The sequence below is a fragment of the Salminus brasiliensis genome, chromosome 16, assembly GCF_030463535.1.
Source record: "Salminus brasiliensis chromosome 16, fSalBra1.hap2, whole genome shotgun sequence".
NCBI lineage: Eukaryota > Metazoa > Chordata > Actinopteri > Characiformes > Bryconidae > Salminus > Salminus brasiliensis.
In genome coordinates, this window is record NC_132893.1 from 27,781,782 (window position 1) to 27,789,281 (window position 7,500).

At 46.0% G+C, this 7,500-nt stretch overlaps 11 non-coding genes across 11 annotated transcripts in view; all 11 read left to right on the plus strand.

Moving 5' to 3' along the window:
• The window catches only part of trnar-ccu (transfer RNA arginine (anticodon CCU)), a 73-nt gene extending 71 nt beyond the window's left edge, over window positions 1-2 (plus strand). Inside the window, exon 1 of the tRNA in view lies at window positions 1-2. This exon is cut by the window's left edge and continues 71 nt beyond it. This is a non-coding gene — a tRNA (tRNA-Arg).
• Window positions 3-287: 285 nt separating this feature from the next.
• On the plus strand, window positions 288-360 carry trnar-ccu (transfer RNA arginine (anticodon CCU)). The gene has a single exon. It is a non-coding gene; the product is annotated as a tRNA-Arg (tRNA).
• A 286-nt stretch (window positions 361-646) lies between these two features.
• On the plus strand, window positions 647-719 carry trnar-ccu (transfer RNA arginine (anticodon CCU)). The gene has a single exon. It is a non-coding gene; the product is annotated as a tRNA-Arg (tRNA).
• Window positions 720-2,082: 1,363 nt separating this feature from the next.
• trnar-ccu (transfer RNA arginine (anticodon CCU)) lies at window positions 2,083-2,155 on the plus strand. Its single transcript has one exon. It is a non-coding gene; the product is annotated as a tRNA-Arg (tRNA).
• A 1,363-nt stretch (window positions 2,156-3,518) lies between these two features.
• Window positions 3,519-3,591, plus strand: trnar-ccu (transfer RNA arginine (anticodon CCU)). The gene has a single exon. It is a non-coding gene; the product is annotated as a tRNA-Arg (tRNA).
• Window positions 3,592-4,594: 1,003 nt separating this feature from the next.
• On the plus strand, window positions 4,595-4,667 carry trnar-ccu (transfer RNA arginine (anticodon CCU)). Its single transcript has one exon. It is a non-coding gene; the product is annotated as a tRNA-Arg (tRNA).
• Window positions 4,668-4,953: 286 nt separating this feature from the next.
• On the plus strand, window positions 4,954-5,026 carry trnar-ccu (transfer RNA arginine (anticodon CCU)). The gene has a single exon. It is a non-coding gene; the product is annotated as a tRNA-Arg (tRNA).
• A 286-nt stretch (window positions 5,027-5,312) lies between these two features.
• Window positions 5,313-5,385, plus strand: trnar-ccu (transfer RNA arginine (anticodon CCU)). Its single transcript has one exon. It is a non-coding gene; the product is annotated as a tRNA-Arg (tRNA).
• A 285-nt stretch (window positions 5,386-5,670) lies between these two features.
• trnar-ccu (transfer RNA arginine (anticodon CCU)) lies at window positions 5,671-5,743 on the plus strand. The gene has a single exon. It is a non-coding gene; the product is annotated as a tRNA-Arg (tRNA).
• A 286-nt stretch (window positions 5,744-6,029) lies between these two features.
• On the plus strand, window positions 6,030-6,102 carry trnar-ccu (transfer RNA arginine (anticodon CCU)). The gene has a single exon. It is a non-coding gene; the product is annotated as a tRNA-Arg (tRNA).
• Window positions 6,103-7,465: 1,363 nt separating this feature from the next.
• Window positions 7,466-7,500, plus strand: part of trnar-ccu (transfer RNA arginine (anticodon CCU)) — a 73-nt gene continuing 38 nt past the window's right edge. The window contains exon 1 of the tRNA in view: window positions 7,466-7,500. This exon is cut by the window's right edge and continues 38 nt beyond it. This is a non-coding gene — a tRNA (tRNA-Arg).

Sequence of the window (7,500 nt, forward strand, 5' to 3'; positions counted from 1 at the left end):
TGTACTACAAGCAGAGTGGCGCAGCGGACGCGTGCTGGGCCCATAACCCAGAGGTCGATGGATCGAAACCATCCTCTGCTAGACATTGTCTCTTTTTCGGGACCATTGTGTTGGACATGACATTTTTTCTTCAAAACTTGACTTCAATTTATATCTGCCTCAGCATTGCAAGCTCCTACAATTCTGGATATTTCATGCTGCCACAATGTGGATCTAGCAGAGTGGCAGTTAATTAAAACACTTGATTTTGGGTATGTAGTGTTCTGAAATCCACATTTTACTAGCCAGCCCCAGTGGCCTAATGGATAAGGCACTGGCCTCCTAAGCCAGGGATTGTGGGTTAGAGTCCCATCTGGGGTGTACTACAAGCAGAGTGGCGCAGCGGAAGCGTGCTGGGCCCATAACCCAGAGGTCGATGGATCGAAACCATCCTCTGCTAGACGTTGTTTCTTTTTCGGGACCATTGAGTTGGACATGACATTTTTTCTTCAAAACTTTACTTCAATTTCACATCTGCCTTAGAATTGCAAACTCCAACAATTCTCGTTATTTTATGCTGCCACAATGTGGATCTAGCAGAGTGGCAGTTAGTTAAAACACTTGGTTTTGGGTATGTAGTGTTCTGAAATCCACGTTTTCCTGGCCAGCCCCAGTGGCCTAATGGATAAGGCACTGGCCTCCTAAGCCAGGGATTGTGGGTTCGAGTCCCATCTGGGGTGTACTACAAGCAGAGTGGCGCAGCGGAAGTGCGCTGGGCCCATAACCCAGAGGTCGATGGATCGAAACCATCCTCTGCTAGACATTGTATCTTTTTCGAGACCATTGTGTTGGACATGACATTTTTTCTTCAAAACTTTACTTCAATTTCACATCTGCCTTAGAATTGCAAACTCCAACAATTCTCGTTATTTTATGCTTCCACAATGTGGATCTAGCAGAGTGGCAGTTAGTTAAAACACTTGATTTTGGGTATGTAGTGTTCTGAAATCCACGTTTTCTTGGCCAGCCCCAGTGGCCTAATGGATAAGGCACTGGCCTCCTAAACCAGGGATTGTGGGTTCGCGTCCCATCTGGGTTGTAATCCAAGCAGAGTGGTGCAGTGGAAGCGTGCTGGGCCCATAACCCAGAGGTCGATGGATCGAAACCATCCTCTGCTAGACGTTGTATCTTTTTCGGGACCATTGAGTTGGACATGACATTTTTTCTTCAAAACTTTACTTCAATTTCACATCTGCCTTAGAATTGCAAACTCCAACAACTCTCGTTATTTTATGCTGCCACAATGTGGATCTAGCAGAGTGGCAGTTAATTAAAACACTTGATTTTGGGTATGTAGTGTTCTAAAATCCACTTTTTCCTGGCCAGCCCAAATAGCCTAATGGATAAGGCACTGGCCTCCTAAGCCAGGGATTGTGGGTTAGAGTCCCATGTGGGGTGTACTACAAGCAGAGTGGCGCAGCGGAAGCGTGCTGGGCCCATAACCCAGAGGTCGATGGATCGAAACCATCCTCTGCTAGACGTTGTATCTTTTTCGGGACCATTGAGTTGGACATGACATTTTTTCTTCAAAACTTTACTTCAATTTCACATCTGCCTTAGAATTGCAAACTCCAACAACTCTCGTTATTTTATGCTGCCACAATGTGGATCTAGCAGAGTGGCAGTTAATTAAAACACTTGATTTTGGGTATGTAGTGTTCTAAAATCCACTTTTTCCTGGCCAGCCCAAATAGCCTAATGGATAAGGCACTGGCCTCCTAAGCCAGGGATTGTGGGTTAGAGTCCCATCTGGGGTGTACTACAAGCAGAGTGGCGCAGCGGAAGCGTGCTGGGCCCATAACCCAGAGGTCGATGGATCGAAACCATCCTCTGCTAGACGTTGTTTCTTTTTCGGGACCATTGAGTTGGACATGACATTTTTTCTTCAAAACTTTACTTCAATTTCACATCTGCCTTAGAATTGCAAACTCCAACAATTCTCGTTATTTTATGCTGCCACAATGTGGATCTAGCAGAGTGGCAGTTAGTTAAAACACTTGGTTTTGGGTATGTAGTGTTCTGAAATCCACGTTTTCCTGGCCAGCCCCAGTGGCCTAATGGATAAGGCACTGGCCTCCTAAGCCAGGGATTGTGGGTTCGAGTCCCATCTGGGGTGTACTACAAGCAGAGTGGCGCAGCGGAAGTGCGCTGGGCCCATAACCCAGAGGTCGATGGATCGAAACCATCCTCTGCTAGACATTGTATCTTTTTCGAGACCATTGTGTTGGACATGACATTTTTTCTTCAAAACTTTACTTCAATTTCACATCTGCCTTAGAATTGCAAACTCCAACAATTCTCGTTATTTTATGCTTCCACAATGTGGATCTAGCAGAGTGGCAGTTAGTTAAAACATTTGATTTTGGGTATGTAGTGTTCTGAAATCCACGTTTTCTTGGCCAGCCCCAGTGGCCTAATGGATAAGGCACTGGCTTCCTAAACCAGGGATTGTGGGTTCGCGTCCCATCTGGGTTGTAATCCAAGCAGAGTGGTGCAGTGGAAGCGTGCTGGGCCCATAACCCAGAGGTCGATGGATAGAAACCATCCTCTGCTAGACGTTGTCTCTTTTTCGGGACCATTTAGTTGGACATGACATTTTTTCTTCAAAACTTGACTTCAATTTCACATCTGCGTTAGCATTGCAAGCTCCTACAATTCTGGATATTTCATGCTGCCACAATGTGGATCTAGCAGAGTGGCAGTTAATTAAAACACTTGATTTTGGGTATGTAGTGTTCTGAAATCCACATTTTACTAGCCAGCCCCAGTGGCCTAATGGATAAGGCACTGGCCTCCTAAGCCAGGGATTGTGGGTTAGAGTCCCATGTGGGGTGTACTACAAGCAGAGTGGCGCAGCGGAAGCGTGCTGGGCCCATAACCCAGAGGTCGATGGATCGAAACCATCCTCTGCTAGACGTTGTATCTTTTTCGGGACCATTGAGTTGGACATGACATTTTTTCTTCAAAACTTTACTTCAATTTCACATCTGCCTTAGAATTGCAAACTCCAACAACTCTCGTTATTTTATGCTGCCACAATGTGGATCTAGCAGAGTGGCAGTTAATTAAAACACTTGATTTTGGGTATGTAGTGTTCTGAAATCCACGTTTTCTTGGCCAGCCCCAGTGGCCTAATGGATAAGGCACTGGCCTCCTAAACCAGGGATTGTGGGTTCGTGTCCCATCTGGGTTGTAATCCAAGCAGAGTGGTGCAGTGGAAGCGTGCTGGGCCCATAACCCAGAGGTCGATGGATAGAAACCATCCTCTGCTAGACGTTGTCTCTTTTTCGGGACCATTTAGTTGGACATGACATTTTTTCTTCAAAACTTGACTTCAATTTCACATCTGCCTTAGCATTGCAAGCTCCTACAATTCTGGATATTTTATGCTGCCACAATGTGGATCTAGCAGAGTGGCAGTTAGTTAAAACACTTGATTTTGGGTATGTAGTGTTCTGAAATCCATGTTTTCCTGGCCAGCCCCAGTGGCCTAATGGATAAGGCACTGGCCTCCTAAGCCAGGGATTGTGGGTTCGAGTCCCATCTGGGGTGTACTACAAGCAGAGTGGCGCAGCGGAAGCGTGCTGGGCCCATAACCCAGAGGTCGATGGATCGAAACCATCCTCTGCTAGACGTTGTCTCTTTTTCGAGACCATTGTGTTGGACATGACATTTTTTCTTCAAAACTTGACTTCAATTTATATCTGCCTCAGCATTGCAAGCTCCTACAATTCTGGATATTTCATGCTGCCACAATGTGGATCTAGCAGAGAGGCAGTTACTTAAAACACTTGATTTTGGGTATGTAGTGTTCTGAAATCCACATTTTACTGGCCAGCCCCAGTGGCCTAATGGATAAGGCACTGGCCTCCTAAGCCAGGGATTGTGGGTTAGAGTCCCATGTGGGGTGTACTACAAGCAGAGTGGCGCAGCGGAAGAGTGCTGGGCCCATAACCCAGAGGTCGATGGATCGAAACCCTCCTCTGCTAGACGTTGTATCTTTTTCGAGACCATTGTGTTGGACATGACATTTTTTCTTCAAAACTTTACTTCAATTTCACATCTGCCTTAGAATTGCAAACTCCAACAATTCTCGTTATTTTATGCTGCCACAATGTGGATCTAGCAGAGTGGCAGTTAGTTAAAACACTTGATTTTGGGTATGTAGTGTTCTGAAATCCAAGTTTTCTTGGCCAGCCCCAGTGGCCTAATGGATAAGGCACTGGCCTCCTAAACCAGGGATTGTGGGTTCGCGTCCCATCTGGGTTGTAATCCAAGCAGAGTGGTGCAGTGGAAGCGTGCTGGGCCCATAACCCAGAGGTCGATGGGTAGAAACCATCCTCTGCTAGACGTTGTCTCTTTTTCGGGACCATTTAGTTGGACATGACATTTTTTCTTCAAAACTTGACTTCAATTTCACATCTGCCTTAGCATTGCAAGCTCCTACAATTCTGGATATTTTATGCTGCCACAATGTGGATCTAGCAGAGTGGCAGTTAGTTAAAACACTTGATTTTGGGTATGTAGTGTTCTGAAATCCATGTTTTCCTGGCCAGCCCCATTGGCCTAATGGATAAGGCACTGGCCTCCTAAGCCAGGGATTGTGGGTTCGAGTCCCATCTGGGGTGTACTACAAGCAGAGTGGCGCAGCGGAAGCGTGCTGGGCCAGTAACCCAGAGGTCGATGGATCGAAACCATCCTCTGCTAGACATTGTCTCTTTTTCGGGACCATTTAGTTGGACATGACATTTTTTCTTCAAAACTTGACTTCAATTTCACATCTGCCTTAGCATTGCAAGCTCCTACAATTCTGGATATTTTATGCTGCCACAATGTGGATCTAGCAGAGTGGCAGTTAGTTAAAACACTTGATTTTGGGTATGTAGTGTTCTGAAATCCATGTTTTCCTGGCCAGCCCCAGTGGCCTAATGGATAAGGCACTGGCCTCCTAAGCCAGGGATTGTGGGTTCGAGTCCCATCTGGGGTGTACTACAAGCAGAGTGGCGCAGCGGAAGCGTGCTGGGCCAGTAACCCAGAGGTCGATGGATCAAAACCATCCTCTGCTAGACATTGTCTCTTTTTCGGGACCATTTAGTTGGACATGACATTTTTTCTTCAAAACTTGACTTCAATTTCACATCTGCCTCAGCATTGCAAGCTCCTACAATTCTGGATATTTGATGCTACCACAATGTGGATCTAGCAGAGTGGCAGTTAATTAAAACACTTGATTTTGGGTATGTAGTGTTCTGAAATCCACGTTTTCCTGGCCAGCCCCAGTGGCCTAATGGATAAGGCACTGGCCTCCTAAGCCAGGGATTGTGGGTTCGAGTCCCATCTGGGGTGTACTACAAGCAGAGTGGCGCAGCGGACGCGTGCTGGGCCCATAACCCAGAGGTCGATGGATCGAAACCATCCTCTGCTAGACATTGTCTCTTTTTCGGGACCATTGTGTTGGACATGACATTTTTTCTTCAAAACTTGACTTCAATTTATATCTGCCTCAGCATTGCAAGCTCCTACAATTCTGGATATTTCATGCTGCCACAATGTGGATCTAGCAGAGTGGCAGTTAATTAAAACACTTGATTTTGGGTATGTAGTGTTCTGAAATCCACATTTTACTAGCCAGCCCCAGTGGCCTAATGGATAAGGCACTGGCCTCCTAAGCCAGGGATTGTGGGTTAGAGTCCCATCTGGGGTGTACTACAAGCAGAGTGGCGCAGCGGAAGCGTGCTGGGCCCATAACCCAGAGGTCGATGGATCGAAACCATCCTCTGCTAGACGTTGTTTCTTTTTCGGGACCATTGAGTTGGACATGACATTTTTTCTTCAAAACTTTACTTCAATTTCACATCTGCCTTAGAATTGCAAACTCCAACAATTCTCGTTATTTTATGCTGCCACAATGTGGATCTAGCAGAGTGGCAGTTAGTTAAAACACTTGGTTTTGGGTATGTAGTGTTCTGAAATCCACGTTTTCCTGGCCAGCCCCAGTGGCCTAATGGATAAGGCACTGGCCTCCTAAGCCAGGGATTGTGGGTTGGAGTCCCATCTGGGGTGTACTACAAGCAGAGTGGCGCAGCGGAAGTGCGCTGGGCCCATAACCCAGAGGTCGATGGATCGAAACCATCCTCTGCTAGACATTGTATCTTTTTCGAGACCATTGTGTTGGACATGACATTTTTTCTTCAAAACTTTACTTCAATTTCACATCTGCCTTAGAATTGCAAACTCCAACAATTCTCGTTATTTTATGCTTCCACAATGTGGATCTAGCAGAGTGGCAGTTAGTTAAAACACTTGATTTTGGGTATGTAGTGTTCTGAAATCCACGTTTTCTTGGCCAGCCCCAGTGGCCTAATGGATAAGGCACTGGCCTCCTAAACCAGGGATTGTGGGTTCGCGTCCCATCTGGGTTGTAATCCAAGCAGAGTGGTGCAGTGGAAGCGTGCTTGGCCCATAACCCAGAGGTCGATGGATCGAAACCATCCTCTGCTAGACGTTGTATCTTTTTCGGGACCATTGAGTTGGACATGACATTTTTTCTTCAAAACTTTACTTCAATTTCACATCTGCCTTAGAATTGCAAACTCCAACAACTCTCGTTATTTTATGCTGCCACAATGTGGATCTAGCAGAGTGGCAGTTAATTAAAACACTTGATTTTGGGTATGTAGTGTTCTAAAATCCACTTTTTCCTGGCCAGCCCAAATAGCCTAATGGATAAGGCACTGGCCTCCTAAGCCAGGGATTGTGGGTTAGAGTCCCATGTGGGGTGTACTACAAGCAGAGTGGCGCAGCGGAAGCGTGCTGGGCCCATAACCCAGAGGTCGATGGATCGAAACCATCCTCTGCTAGACGTTGTATCTTTTTCGGGACCATTGAGTTGGACATGACATTTTTTCTTCAAAACTTTACTTCAATTTCACATCTGCCTTAGAATTGCAAACTCCAACAACTCTCGTTATTTTATGCTGCCACAATGTGGATCTAGCAGAGTGGCAGTTAATTAAAACACTTGATTTTGGGTATGTAGTGTTCTAAAATCCACTTTTTCCTGGCCAGCCCAAATAGCCTAATGGATAAGGCACTGGCCTCCTAAGCCAGGGATTGTGGGTTAGAGTCCCATCTGGGGTGTACTACAAGCAGAGTGGCGCAGCGGAAGCGTGCTGGGCCCATAACCCAGAGGTCGATGGATCGAAACCATCCTCTGCTAGACGTTGTTTCTTTTTCGGGACCATTGAGTTGGACATGACATTTTTTCTTCAAAACTTTACTTCAATTTCACATCTGCCTTAGAATTGCAAACTCCAACAATTCTCGTTATTTTATGCTGCCACAATGTGGATCTAGCAGAGTGGCAGTTAGTTAAAACACTTGGTTTTGGGTATGTAGTGTTCTGAAATCCACGTTTTCCTGGCCAGCCCCAGTGGCCTAATGGATAAGGCACTGGCCTCC